Here is a 14,886-nt window from a genome sequence, read left to right as displayed (position 1 = left end):
GTCTTCTCCAGTTGTTAATCGTGTCACTCTGCCCTCAGCATTCAGGGCTTGGCAGAGTCCCTACTGTGTGCAGGGCTATTGGGTCCTTTCATGCTGCTGCTACTCAGGGGAGTAGTCTGCCTGAGCAAGATGGGCACTGTCATGTAGGGGATGAGTCAGCACTGGGATCCCTCTAGCTACTCCCTCAGTTCCCTCCCCAATGCCTCCATCTTCAGACTTTCCTTAAGCATCTCTAGACCACTTCATGTCCCCTTTTACCAGGGATCTTCTATCTGTGACTGCTTCTCTGTACTCAGCACCCAGGCCTCTGCAATGCCTTGCCTGGGCAGAGCCTCCTGGGGGCGTGGCTATTGGGTCCTTTCCCTCTGTTGCCACTCATGGGGGTGGTCTACCTGCGTAAGATGGCTGCTGCTGTGTGGCTGACGAGTCAACACTGGGATCTCTCCAGCTACTCTCTCAGTTCTCTCCCCAGTGTCCCAGTGTCCAGCCTCTTCACAAGCGACTCTAGACCACTTTGTGTCCCCTTTAACCAGGGATCTAGTATCTGTGACTGCCTCTCTGTACTTTGCATCTGGTGTTGTGGAATGTCTGGCCAGGACAGGGTCTTCTGGGGGTGGGGATATTGTGTCCTTTCAGGCTGCTGCCACTCAGGGGAGTGGTCTGACTAAGCAAGATAGCAGCTGTATAATGGGGTATGAGTCAGCACCGGGACCCCGGTGGCCACTTTCTCAGTCCCCTCCCCAAAGCCACCTTCCCCAGTCTCTCCTCAGGAGGCTCCAGCACACTCTGTCCCCACGTCTGCCAGAGCCCAGGGTAAGTTACTGTCATTACAAATTTTTGTGATGGTTGTTTAAATGGCTCTTTGTGTCTCTAATCTCCTGTCTCTGGTGGAGAGTGCCCCTATATTTTTTGCAGCTGGCTGTTGTCTATGTGCTTTTTGGGCTCTGATTCTGTAGGCTGGAGATCCCTGATTATGGTTTAGGCCCTGCTTTTCTCAGGGGGATCCAACTGGCCATTTCAATATCTCTCTGGTGCTGCTGCCCATGGGCACCTAGCCCATGAGAAAGAGAGGCATGAGTACCATGCCTCTATCTTTACTGCTTACCACCTAGGTTGTGCTAAAGCCAATTCCTCTGTCTGTCCAAGGCTTTGAGGCTCCTTTCTCACTACTGTTCAGTTGTTCTCCAGGTGATCTCTCCATAATTTAGTTGTAATTCCAGATTCATCAGTGTGACTTCCAATCACTCCTCTGCCATCTTGAATCTTCTGTTAAATTATTTTAAAAATTTCCCTTGAAATCAGGACTAAGACATGGAAGTCTGTTAGCAATATTTCTATTTAACACTGTACTGGAGGTCTTAGTAAATATAATCAAGCGAGAAAAAGATATAAAAGGTATAAGGATTAAAAATAAATAAAATCTATCATTTTTAGATAATATAATTGTGTACATACGAAATCCAAAAGAATTTGTAAAGAATATGAATAACTGGATTTAACAATGATATAAGAATATACTATGTTGATAGTTTAGAGTTTTAATATTGCTAATATCTTTAATATGTCAATTCCTCCCAAATCCCCCTTCATTTATGAAGTTGATAAAATCCAAATAAAAACTGTAGAAGGCTTTTTATTAAAACTGTCAGGCTGATATTGAAATTTATATGGAAATGCTGAAGGTCAAGAATAGCCAAAGCGATCTTAAATAACAAAACTGGAGGACTTACACAACCAGCAATTAAGGCCCACTACACAACTATAATAAGACAGTGTGATAATGGGAAAAGATAAATAGATGAATTAATAAAACAAAATTAAAAGTATGAAAATGAACACAGTTATATGATCACCTGACTTTTATATCCTTAAAATATTTACTCTGCGATTGTTCAGAGTCAAAAAGTACTTGAATTGTATCAAGATGGTGGCACAATTCATGGTAGATAAATGGGATAACTTGGGCAAAATGGATAAATTCCAGGAATGTACAGTCTCCCAATACTGAATCAGGAAGTATCTGAAAATCTAAATAAGCAGATTACAACTAATTAAATTGAAGCAAGAATCAAAAAACTCCCAGCAAACGAAAGCCTTGGACTAGATGGCTTCACAGGTGAAATTTTTTAATTTATTTACTTTTTAAATACATTTGTCTCTGCCTCCCCCCACCTCTTTCCCTTGCCCCCTCCCTCCTTCCCTCCCTCAGCTCTTCCTCTTTGATTTTGTCCATGAGTCCTTTCTATATGTTCCTTGACTTTCCCCTTCCCTTCCCTTTCTCTGCCCCCCCTTCCCTCTTGTCTCTGTTGATTTCTTTTCCTTTCAGTGTTGCTGGTCATATTTTTCTTGCATCTTTGCATTGTTGGTTAGGTTCCGCTTATAGGTGAGATCATATGGTATTGGTCTTTCGCCCCTTGGCTTATTTCGCTTAGCATGATGCTCTCCAGTTCCATCCATGATGTCGCAAAGTTTTGTAGTTCTTTTTTTCTTTCTGCTGCGTACTATTCCATTGTGTATATGTACCATAATTTTTTGATCCAGTCATCTACTGATGGGCATTTAGATTGCTTCCAACACTTGGCTATTGTCAATCGTGCTGCTATGAACATTGGGGTGCATAGGTTCTTTTATATTGGCGTTTTGGTGTTCTCAGGGTATAGTCCCATTAGGGGAATCCCTGGATCAAAAGACAGTTCCATTTTCAGCTTTCTGAGGAAATTCCACACTGCTTTCCATAGTGGCTGCACCAGTCTGCATTCCCACCAACAGTGGACTAGGGTTCCCTTTTCTCCACAGCCTCGCCAGCACCTGTTGTTTGTGGATCTGTTTATGATGGCCACTCTGACCGGTGTGAGGTGGTACCTCATGGTGGTTTTGATCTGCATTTCTCTGATGGCTAGTGATGCTGAGTATCCTTTCAAATGCCTCTGGGCCCTCTGTATCTCCTCCTTAGAAAAGCATCTGCCCAGGTCCTTTGACCATTTTTTGATTGGATCGTTTGTCTTCTTGGAGTGGAGTCAAGTGAGTTCTTTATATATCTTGGAGATCAAACCTCTATCTGATGTATCATTAGCAAATATATTTTCCCAAACGGTTGGCTCCCTCTTCATTTTGCTGATGTTTTCTTTCGCCGTGCAGAAGCTTCTTATTTTTATGAGGTCCCACTTGTTTATTCTTTCCTTTATGTCCCTTGCTTTAGGAGACATATCAGTGAAAAAATTGCTGCGTGGGATATCTGAGAGTTTCCTGCCAATGTTCTCCTCTAGGACTTTGATGGTGTTGTGACTTATATTTAAGTCTTTTCTCCATGTGGAGTTTATTTTTGTGTATGGTGTCAGCTGATGATCCAATTTCAATTTTTTGCATGTAGCCGTCCAGCTCTCCCAACACCATTTGTTGAAGAGGCTGTTATTGCTCCATTTTATGCTTCTGCCCCCTTTGTCAAATATTAGATATCCATAGAGACCTGGGCTTATTTCTGGGCTTTCTATTCTGTTCCACTGGTCTATGGGTCTGTTCTTGTGCCAGTACCAGATTGTTTTCAGTATGGTGGCTTTGTAGTAGAGTTTGATGTCCAGTATTGTGATCCCTCCTACTTTGTGTTTCTTTATCAAAAATTGCTGTGGCTATTTGGGGTCGTTTATGGTTCCATATAAATTTTTGAAATGTCTGTTCTATTTCTGTGAAATATGTCATTGGTATCTTAATAGGGATTGCGTTGAATCTATAAATTGTTTTGGGTAGTATGGACATTTTGAGGATATTAATTCTTCCAATCCATGAGCACGATATATGCTTCCATTTATTTCTGTCTTCCTTAATTTCTTTTTTCAATGTTTCACCGGTGAATTTTACCAAATATTCAAAGAAGACCTAACACCTAAATTTCTCAAACTATTCAAAAAAATTCAAGAGGAGGGAAGACTCTGAATTTCATTTATTAGGCCAGTATTATCCTAATTCTAAAGCCAGAAAAAGACACAACAAAGAAAGAAAATTATAGGCCAATATCCCTGATGAACATACGTGTTGAAATCCTCAACAAAATATTAGTAAATCAGGTGCAGCATTACATTAAAAAGATTATACAACATTATCAAGTGGGATTTATTCTGGGGATGCAAGGTTGGTACAGTATTTGCAAATCCATAAACATCATACATCAAATAAACAAAATGAAGGATATAAATCACATGGCCATATCAATAAATGCAAAAAAAAGCATTTGATAAAATCTAACATCAATTTATAATGAAAACACTTAGCAAAGTGGGAATAGGAGTATTATAGTTTAATATAATAAAGTCTGTATATGAAAAACCCACAGCCAACATCATACTCAACGGACAAATCTAATAGTGTTTCCCTTAAGGTCAGGAACTAGACAGGAATGCCTGCTTTCATCATTTTTATTCAACATAATATGAGAAGTCCTGGCCACAGCAATCAGATAATAAGAGTAAATTAAAGGATTCCAGATTGGAAAAGTGAAAATAAGACTGTAATCATTTGCAAATGACATATTTTACATAAAGAAAACCCTAAAGACTTCACCAAAAAAAACTACTATATCAAATAAATGAATTCAGCAAAGTAGCAGGATACAAAATTAATACTCAGAAATTGGTGGTATTTTAATACACCAATAATGAGCTATCAAAAAGAGAAATTAAGAAAAAATCCTGTTTACTATTGCATCAAAATAATAATAATAATAATGTACCTAGGACTAAATTTAACTAAGGAGGTAAAAGACCTCAGAAAATTATAAAATATTGAAGAAAAAATTGAGTAAGATACACTGCTAATGAACTGAAAGAACTGACTTCATTAAAATGTCCAAAGTACCCACAGCAATCTATTGATTCAACACAATTCTCATTGAAACACCAAAGGTGTATTTCACAGATCTAGAGCAAACATTTCAGAAATTTATATTGAAACAGGAAATACTACAAATAGCCTCAGCAATCTTGAGAAAGAAAAACAAAGTTGGAGTTATCACACTACCTCTTATCAAAGTAGACTAAATGACCACTGTAATCAAAACATCTTGATTCTCACATAAGAACAGGCATATAGATTAGTGGAACAGAACAGAAAACCCAGAAATAAACCCATGCCTTATGGTCAATTAAAATTTGACTAAGAAGGCAAGAGTATACAATGGAGTAAATATATTTTCTTCAATAACTGGTGTCAGAAAAATTGGACAATATGACAATATATGGCAAAAAATGAAACTAGACAACTGACTTACACCATACAGAAGAATTAACTCAACATGGATGAAAGATTTAAATATAAGTTGCAAAACCATAAATACCTAGAAGAAAACATAGGCAATAAAATCACAGACATCTCTCCTAGAAATATTTTTTTTTGCTAATATAGCTCCTTGTTCAAGGGAAACAAAGGATAAAAATAAATAAGTGGAACTACATCAAACTAAAAAGCTTTTGCACAGCAAAAGAAACCATCAACAAAATGAAAAGGGGACCCACTGAATAGGAGAACATATTCATCAAAGATATATCTGATAAGGAGTTACTGATTTCCAAAATATATAAAGAACTTATACAAGTCAAAACCAGGGAGACAAACAACCCAATTAAAAAAGGGAGGGGGCAAAGAAACTAAATAGACACTTCTCCAAAGAAGACATAACGATGGCTAATAGACATATGAAAGAACAGTCAATGTCACTAATTACCAGAGAGATGCAAATTAAAACCACAATGAAATATCACCTCACACTTGCCAGAATGGTTATCATCACTAAATCAACAAACAACAAGTGTTAGTGAGGGTGTGGAGAAAAGGGAACCCTCCTCGTGCACTTTTAGTAGGAATGAAGACTGGTGCAGCTACTGTGGAAAAGAGTATAGAGTTTCCCTAAAAATTTAAAATGGAACTGCCTCTTGACCCAACAATCCCACTTCTGAGAATATATCTTTTTTTTTTTTAACTGATAAATATATGTATTTTAGTCCAGCTTTTTTTTTGTTCTTTAAACTATTTTTAAATTGTATTACAGTTTACATTGAATATTATTTTATATTAGTTTCAGGTGTACAGCAGAGTGGTTAATCATATACTTAACAGAGCGTTCCCCTGATGTTTCCAGTACCCATCTAGCACTATACATAGTTATTACAGTATTATTGACTATATTCCATATGCTGTACTTAAAATCCTTGTGACTATTTTGTAACTACGAATTTGTACTTCATAATCCCTTTACCTTTTTCACCCAGTTCCCTATACTCTCTACCCTTTGGCAACCATCAGTCTGTTTTTTATGAGTCTGTTTCAGTTTTGTTCATTTATTTTGCTCTTTAGGGTCCATCCACATATAAGTGAAATCTTACAGTATTTTTTTCTGACTGACTTATTTCACTTAGCCTAATACCCCCAGGTCCATCCATGTTATTGCAAATGGTAAGATTTCATTTTTTGAAATTTATTCTTATTTTTTCTTCTTACTTTAGGGCATGCTTATTGATTTTAGAAAGAGGGAAAGGGAGGGAGGGAAAGAAGGAGAAAATCATCAATGTGAGAGACATCAATCGGTTGTCTCCTGCATGTGCCCTGATTGAGGACCAAACATGCAACCTAGGCATTGCCTTTACTGGGAATTGAACCCATTACCTTTCAGTTTATGGGATGACACTCCAATAAACTTGAGCCGTGCCGTCCAGGGTACATTTCATTCTTTTTAATGGCTGAGTAATATTCCATTGTATATATGTACCACATCATCTTTATTCAGTCATCTGTTGATGGGCACTTGGTATACCTTGGCTATTGTAAATAATGCTGCAATGAACATTGGGGTGCATATATTCTTCTGAATTAATGTTTTGAATTTCTTTGGGTATATACCCAGAAATGGAATCTCTGGGTCATAAGACAGTTTCCTTTTTAATTTTTTGATGATCCTTTATACTGTGTTACATAGTGGGTGCACCAGGCTGCATTACCACCAGCAGTGCACGAGGGTTCCCTTTTCTCCATGTCCTAGCCAACACTTACTTGTAGATTCATTAATGATAGCCATTCTGACAAGTGTGGGATGATGATATCTCTGTGGTTTTAATTCACATTTCTCAGACTATTAGTGATATTGAGCATCTTTACATATGTCTAGTGGCCATCAGTATGTCCTCTGCCCATTTTGTTTTTGTCTCTATCTTTTTTTTAATTGTTTTTTAATTGGATTGTTTGTTTCTTGATGTTGAGTTTTATGAGTTCTTTATAAATTTTGGATAATTATGGTCAATTAATATTTGACAAAGGAAGCAAGAACATACAATGGGGTAAAGACTATTCAGTAAATGATGCTGGGAAAACTGGATAGACGCATGCAAAAAAATGAAACTAGATAACTTTCTTACACTATATACAAGAATAAACTCAAAGGGATTAAAGATTTAAATATAAGATTCAAAACCTTAAAACTTCTAGACAACACAGGCAGTAAAATCTTGGACATTTCTTTTAGCAACATTTTCTGATATATCTCTTCAATCAAGGGAAACACAAGAAAAAATAAAATGGGGCTACATCAAACCAAAAAGTTTTTGCACAGCAAAAAAAAAAAAAAAAAACCTGTCAACAAAATGAAAATACAACCTACTGAATGGGAAAACATTTTCGCCAATGACACATCTGATGAGAATATATCTTAAGAAACCTGAAACACTAATTCAAAATGATATATGTACCTCTATGTTCATTGCAGCATTATTTACGATAGCCAAGATCTGCAAACAGCTTACATGACAATCAGTAGATGAATGGATACAAATGCTGTGGTACATTTACACAGTGGAATACTATTCAGCTATAAAAAAAATTAAAAGGAAAAAAGAGACAAGGTCTTTGTGCTGATCACTGTTGGACGTTTTCAGAGCAACCAAACCACAGCCTGTGCACCTCGCACTGTCTCCTGTGAAAAGACTAAACCGGCTGCGTAGCTATCTCCCTTTGTCTCATAACCATGTCCACCAATGAGAATGCTAATTCACCAGCTGCCTGCCTTAACAGATTTAAGAACAAGGGGAAAGACAGTACGGAAATGAGACGTTGCCAAATAGAAGTTAATGTGGAGCTGAGAAAAGCTAAGAAGGCTGAACAGATGCTGAAAAGGAAAAATGTAAGCTCATTTCCTGATGATGCTACTTCTCCACTGCAGGAAAACTGCAACAACCAGGGCACTATACATTGGTCTGTTGAGGACATTGTCAAAGGCATAAATAGCAACAATTTGGAAAGCCAACTCCAAGCTACCCAGGCTGCAAGGAAACTGCTTTCTAGGGAAAAAACAACCACCCATAGACAACATAATCCGGACTGGTTTGATTCCATAATTTGTGTCCTTCTTGGGCAGAACTGATTGTAGTCCCATTGTAGAATCTGCCTGGGCCCTCACGAACATTGCTTCCGGAACATCGGAACAGACCAAGGCTGTAGTAGATAGAGGTGCTATCCCAGCATTCATTTCTTTGTTGGTATCTCCCCATGCTCACATCAGTGAACAAGCTGTATGGGTTCTAGGAAACATTGCAGGTGATGGTTCGGTTTTCCGAGACTTGGTTATCAAGTACGGTGCAGTTGATCCTCTGTTAGCTCTTCTTGCAGTTCCTGATATGTCATCTGTAGCATGTGGGTACTTATGTAATCTTACCTGAAGACTTTCAAACCTTTGTCACAACAAGAATCCTGCACCCCTATTAGATGCTGTTGAGCAGAGTCTTCCTACTTTAGTTCATCTCCTGCATCATGATGACCCAGAAGTATTAGCAGATAGTTGCTGGGCCATCTCCTATCTTACTGATGGTCCAAATGAACAGATTGAAATGGTTGTGAAAACAGGAGTTGTGCTCCAACTTGTGAAGCTCCTGGGAGCTACTAAATTGCCAATTGTGACTCCTGCACTAAAAGCCATAGGAAATATTGTCACTGGGACAGATGAACAGACTCAGGTTGTAATAGATGTGGGAGCACTTGCAGTCTTTCCCAGTCTGTTAATGAACTCTAAGACTAATATTCAGAAGGAAGCTACATGGACAATGTCAAATATCACAGCAGCCCATCAGGACCAGATACAGCAAGTTATGAATCATGGATTAGTCCCATTCCTCATTGTTGTTCTGTCTAAGGCAGACTTTAAGACACAAAAGGAAGATGTATGGGCTGTGACCAACTATATAAGTGGTGGAACAGTTGAACAGATTGTATACCTTGTTCACTGTGGCATAACAGAACCATTGGTGAACCTCTTAACTGTGAAAGACACCAAAATTATCCTGGTTATTCTGGATGCCATTTCAAATATCTTCCAGGCTGCTGGGAAACTAGGTGAAACTGAAAAACTTAGTATAATGATCAAAGAATGTGGAGGTTTGGATAAAATTGAAGCTCTACAAAACCATGAAAATGAATCTGTATACAAAGCTTCATTGAACTTGACTGAGAAGTATTTCTCTGTAGAGGAAGAGGAATATCATAATGTTGTGCCAGAAACTACCTCTGATGACTATACGTTTCAAGTTCAGGATGGCACTCCTGGGACCTTTAACTTCTAGATTGTACAGCTGAGGCATAAAGTGTTGTTTGTTGTGTACTATGTTTGGTATAAGTTTGTCTTAACCATTTCTCTACTAAGAACTCTTTTTAAATGTGGTTTGTTATTGTAGCACTTTTTACGAAGAAACTATACTTGAACAGTTCCAAACTGTACATACTGTATGAAACTTCTCCTCTCAATGGGTTTCTTATTTCTATGTGAAATTTCTTATCTTACAGTGTCCTGTAAATAAAGATTAAGTTCCACCATTAAAAAAAAAGAAAAAAGAAAAAAAGAAATCTTACCTTTAGCAAAGGCATGGATGGAACTGGAGATTATTATGCTCAGTGAAATAAGCTAGTCAGAGGAAAGCAAATACCATATGATCTCACTTATATAGAGAATCAAATGAACAACAACAACAAAAAAAAATGAACAAAATAGAAAGTGAGCCATGAATACATGGATCAGACTGACAGCTGTCAGAAGGGAGGGGTGTTGAGGGACAGGATGGAAGAAGGGGAAGGGATTAACCAAAAAACATGCATGTATAACACACAGACACAGACAGCAGTGTGGTGTTAGCCAGAGGGAAAGGAAGCTGGAGGTGGGCAAAGGGGCAGGGGTATGGGGAAAAAAAAAGATTTTGCTTGGGACAATGTGCACACAATGCAGTGTGCTGATGATGTTTCATTAAAACTTCTATGGTTTCTGAACCAATGACACTCCAACAAATTTAATAAAAAAGGAAATAAATGATTATACACCATCAGCAAGAATTTTACATTGATTCAACATATGAAAATCAATCAGAGAGAACCCAGATGGTGGGGAAGTGAGTGGAAGTCACACTGACATCTTTCCAGAACCAACCTGGAATTAAAACTAAATTGCAGAAAAATTACCTGGAACAAACAACTGAACAAAGAGAGGAGGCTTATAACCTCAGAGACAGAAGAATCAGCTTTAGCACAATCTAACTGATAAGGAGTGAGGTAGAGACTCAAGAAGGCAGGTGGGCACCCATGGGCAGCAGCAACAGAAGGATATTGAAAGGGCTAGTTGGATCCCCCTGAAAAGAGTGAGGCATAAACCAAAAGCAGGGAACTCCAGCCTACAGCACCAGAGCCCAAAAAGTACAAAGAAAACAGCCAGCTGCAAAGAGTGGCAGGGTTGTTCTCTGCCAGACCCAGGAGGCTGGAGACACAAAGGGCCATTGAAAGGGCCAACGCATAAATTTTTATTTGCAGCCCCTTACCCTGGTCTCCAACAAATGCAGGGGCAGAGTCAGTTAGAGACACTTGAGGAGAGACTGGGGAAGAAGGCTTTGGGGAGAGAACTGAGAGAGTAGCTTGTGGGATCCCAGTGCTGACTCATCTCCCATGCAGCAGCAGCCACCTTGCTCAGGCAGACCACTCCCCTGAGCAGCAACAGTGTGAGAGTAACCCCACCCCCAGGAAGGACTCGGCCCCCACCCTCCCGCCAAGCTGTCAAAACTGGCCTGCTGAGTACAGAGTGACTAGATTACCAGCTGAATGAGACTGGCACAGAGAGTAGATTCTTGGAAGTCTCGAACAGACTGCCTAAGTTCAGACAGGGACAACATCTGACATCATAAGAGGCAGATCGAGAAAATAAAAACAATGGTCTCCTACCATAGAAGTTCACACTACAAAGTCAGGAAATCAAGATACATCAACTTAAGAGGCCGAAGCAAAAAAGGAGAGTCTCACAAATAAAGGGAAGACAAAGAAATATGCCCCACTCGAAGGGAAAGGAGAAATCTCCACAAAGAGAACTAAATAAAATAGAGGGAAGTGAACTATCAGATATTGAGTTCCAAACAATGGTTCTAAGGAAGTTCAATGAGCTCAGTGAGCTCAGAGAGAATTACAAAAACACTACAGGGAAACTATGAGGAACTTACTGCAAACACTGTCAGCATGAAAAAGGAACATAGAACCTGCCAATAAGAGGCAAGATGAAATGAAGAATACAATTTCTAAATGGAGGAACACAGTAGCGGAAATAAAAAGCAAGCTAGAAGAAGACAAGGTTTGAATCAGTGAGCTGGAGGACAAGGTATAAAAAGCTCCCAGAAAGAGGAAGAACTGAAAAAAAAGACTCAAAAAGAATGAAGAGGCATTGAGGGAAGTGCAGGGCAATCTGAAACATAATAATATCCATATAATAGGGATACCAGAAGGAGAAGAGGATGAAGAAAGGATAGAGAACCTGTTTGAAAAAAGTAATGATGGAAAACTTCCCTAAATGGAGGAGTGAAAAAGTCACACAAGTCCAGGAAGCAGAGAGGGTCCCATTCAAGAGGAACCCAATGAAGCTCACTCTAAGACACATCATCATTAAAATGGCAAATATCAAAGACAAACTGAGAATCCTAATGCAAGCAATGGAGAAAGAGGTAGCCCCAGTTTGGCTAGCAGCTGACTTCTCAACAGAAACACTACAAGAAAGAAGGGAGTGGCAAGAAATACTCCAATAATAAAAAGCAAAGACCTGCAACCAAGACTGCTCTACTCAGCAAGGCTCTCAATTAAAATGGAAGGTGAAATAAGGAAGTTCTCAGACAAAAGAAGGCTGAAAGAATACACCTCCACCAAACCGGAACTGCAAAATATGCTATAGGGACTGCGTTAAGATGAAGAAAATGAGTCTATGAATACCCATTTCCTTTCACAGTTACCAATACTTGCTATTACCAATATTTTTAATACATATTAACCTGATTGTGACAATGATGTGTTACTTTAATTGTTCCTTTATTATTTGTGGAAACTAAACCTGTTTTTGTATATTTCTTGCCTATTTCTATTATTAAAAAAAAGCTTTAAATGACATTTTCGCATTCTTTATACATTTTTTAATTCAAGTTTTGTAGATTTTTTTCCCTAAAAACAAACAAAAAAAATTATTAACCTTTTTTTAGATGTGTGGTAAATACTTTCCCATTTTATTACTTGTCCTTTAACTATTTTTATATGTATATTGCTATATAGTCTTAAATATTTAATACAGTCATATTGTTACTATTTTACTTTATAGCTTATGGGTTTGAATATTTTGCTTCAGGGTAAGAAAAATAGTATTTTGTGTTTTCTCCTAAAACTCCTTAGATTGTACATACTGATTTTAACTCACCTCAATATTTCTTGTATAATGTGTGAAATAGGGCTCTATATTTATTTTATTTCAAGTCATAATGGTCCATACACCTTTTTTGTTGAATAAGCCTTATTTTCCCCATTGATTTCAAATACCAATTTAATCTTTTATGTTGTTAGACAGATATATACATTTGCTTCTAGAATGCTCATTATATTTCATTGATCTACCTGATTATTTCTGTGCCAGTGTCATGTTGTTTTAATTCCTGAGAATTTTTAATGGTTTTAAATTTTGTTCCAGTTTGTAAAAGACAAATACCATATGATCTCACCTATAAGTGGAATCTATGCCACAGAAAAAACTAACGAACAAAATAAACCACAGGCATGGGAACATGGAGCAGAGTGAAAGTGACCAGAAGGGATGGGGAAAGAGGACAATGGTGGAAAGAAGGTGAAGGGACTAGACAAAGAACATGTATGAATGAACCATGGACATGGGCAACAGAGTGAGAATTGACTTTAGGAGTTGGGGTTGGGGGTTGGGTATGAGATGGGTGGAGTAGGGTAAAGGAAAAAAATTGAGACAACTGTAAGAGAATAAACATGATTTAATTTTTTTTAAAAAGGCAAAAAAAAAAAAAAAAGAAATTCCATCAGTACACCCTGTCAATAAAATTAAATAAAAAAACATGGTCACCTCAATAAACATAGAAAAAGTATTAAAGCATATGACAAAATATAACAGCCCATCAACAACAATAAATTAGGAATAAAAGTAATCTTCAACCTGAAAAGAAGCACCTGTGAAAACTGTACAGCTAATGTCAGACTTAATGATGAAATCCCGAATGTTTCTACTAAAGTTCAGGAACAAAACTGAATGTCCTCTCTTGCCAATTCTCCTAAACATTGTATTGTAGGTTCTAGAAAGGGCATTTAGGCAAGAAAAAAGCACCATATTAGAAAGAAATAAAGTAAAACTATCTGTATTTTCTATCTCTGTATTCTATTTCTATCTATGTATAAAATATGACACGATTTACATATAAAATCCTAAACAACCCACAAAAAAACTTGGAAGTAATAAATGAGTTCAGCAAGATTTTAGGATACAAAAATCAATATACAAATAGTGTACTTCTGTACAATAACCATAAAAATTGAAAATGAAATTTAGAAAATTAAATTTACAATCAAAATAGATCAAAAAAATAAAATTTGTAGGATTAAATCTAGCCAAAAAGGTGCAAGACTTATTTACTGAAAGCCTAGAAAGAAAACATCATTGAAAGATACTAAAGACCTGAATAAATGAGAAGACATCTTATATTTGTGAACTGGAAGACTTAATATTTTAATATGACAGTACTTCTCAAAATGACCTACAGAATCAATGAAATTCTTACCCCAATCCCAGATGCTGTTTTTACAGAAATTAATAATCAAACCCTAAAATTCATATTGAAATACAAGGGGCCAAAAAAGCCAGAACAATCAGAAAAAGGACAAAGTTGGAAGACTCAGTTCCTGAATTCAAAACCCACTACAAGCAAGAGTGGTCAAGACAAGGACAGAAATAAAGATTAAGGTATTACAACGGAGAGTCTAGAAATAAAGCCTTATAATTATGGTCAATTGATTTTCAATGAGAGTGGCAAGACAGTTAATTGAAAAAGAATAAACTTTTCAGCAAATGGGAGTGGGACAACTGCACAGTCACATGCAAAAAAAAATGGATGTGAACCCCTAACTCACACCATATAGAGTAATAACCTCGAAATGGATCATATACCTAAATGTAATGAGTAAAAATATAAAAATCTTAGAATAAAACTTATGTGTAAGCCTTTAATGAAAATGGATTAGGCAATGCATTATTAAAGATGACACCAAAAAAAACATAACCTAATAAAAATTAACAAATTGGACTTCATCAGAATGAAAAACTTGTGCCTCAAAAGACACTATCAAGATATTGAAAAGGCAACCCATGTTATAGAAGAAAATATTTTCAAGTCATATATTTGATAAGAGACTTTTATCCAGAATATGTGAAGAATGCTTACAAGTCAACAACGAAAAGACAAATAACCCAACTTAAAACTGGGCAAAGGATCTGAACAATCTTTTTTCCCAAAGAGGATATGTAGTTCAGCAATAAACACCTAAGAAGAATCTTGCCCTGTC

The 14,886-nt window shown here is 37.3% G+C and overlaps 1 pseudogene; it reads left to right on the top strand.

Annotated features, from left to right (window-relative positions):
- Positions 1 to 8,002: 8,002 nt before the first annotated feature.
- LOC129082211 (importin subunit alpha-1-like) lies at positions 8,003 to 9,599 on the top strand (annotated as a pseudogene).
- The last annotated feature ends 5,287 nt before the right edge of the window (positions 9,600 to 14,886 follow it).

Source organism: Pteronotus mesoamericanus, unplaced genomic scaffold, assembly GCF_021234165.1.
Source record: "Pteronotus mesoamericanus isolate MK-2021 breed Mesoamerican mustached bat unplaced genomic scaffold, CSHL_Meso_final scaffold_12, whole genome shotgun sequence".
NCBI classification, from domain to species: Eukaryota; Metazoa; Chordata; class Mammalia; order Chiroptera; family Mormoopidae; genus Pteronotus; species Pteronotus mesoamericanus.
Note: the sequence above shows the minus strand (reverse complement) of the source record. Positions and strands in the feature narration are given on the sequence as shown.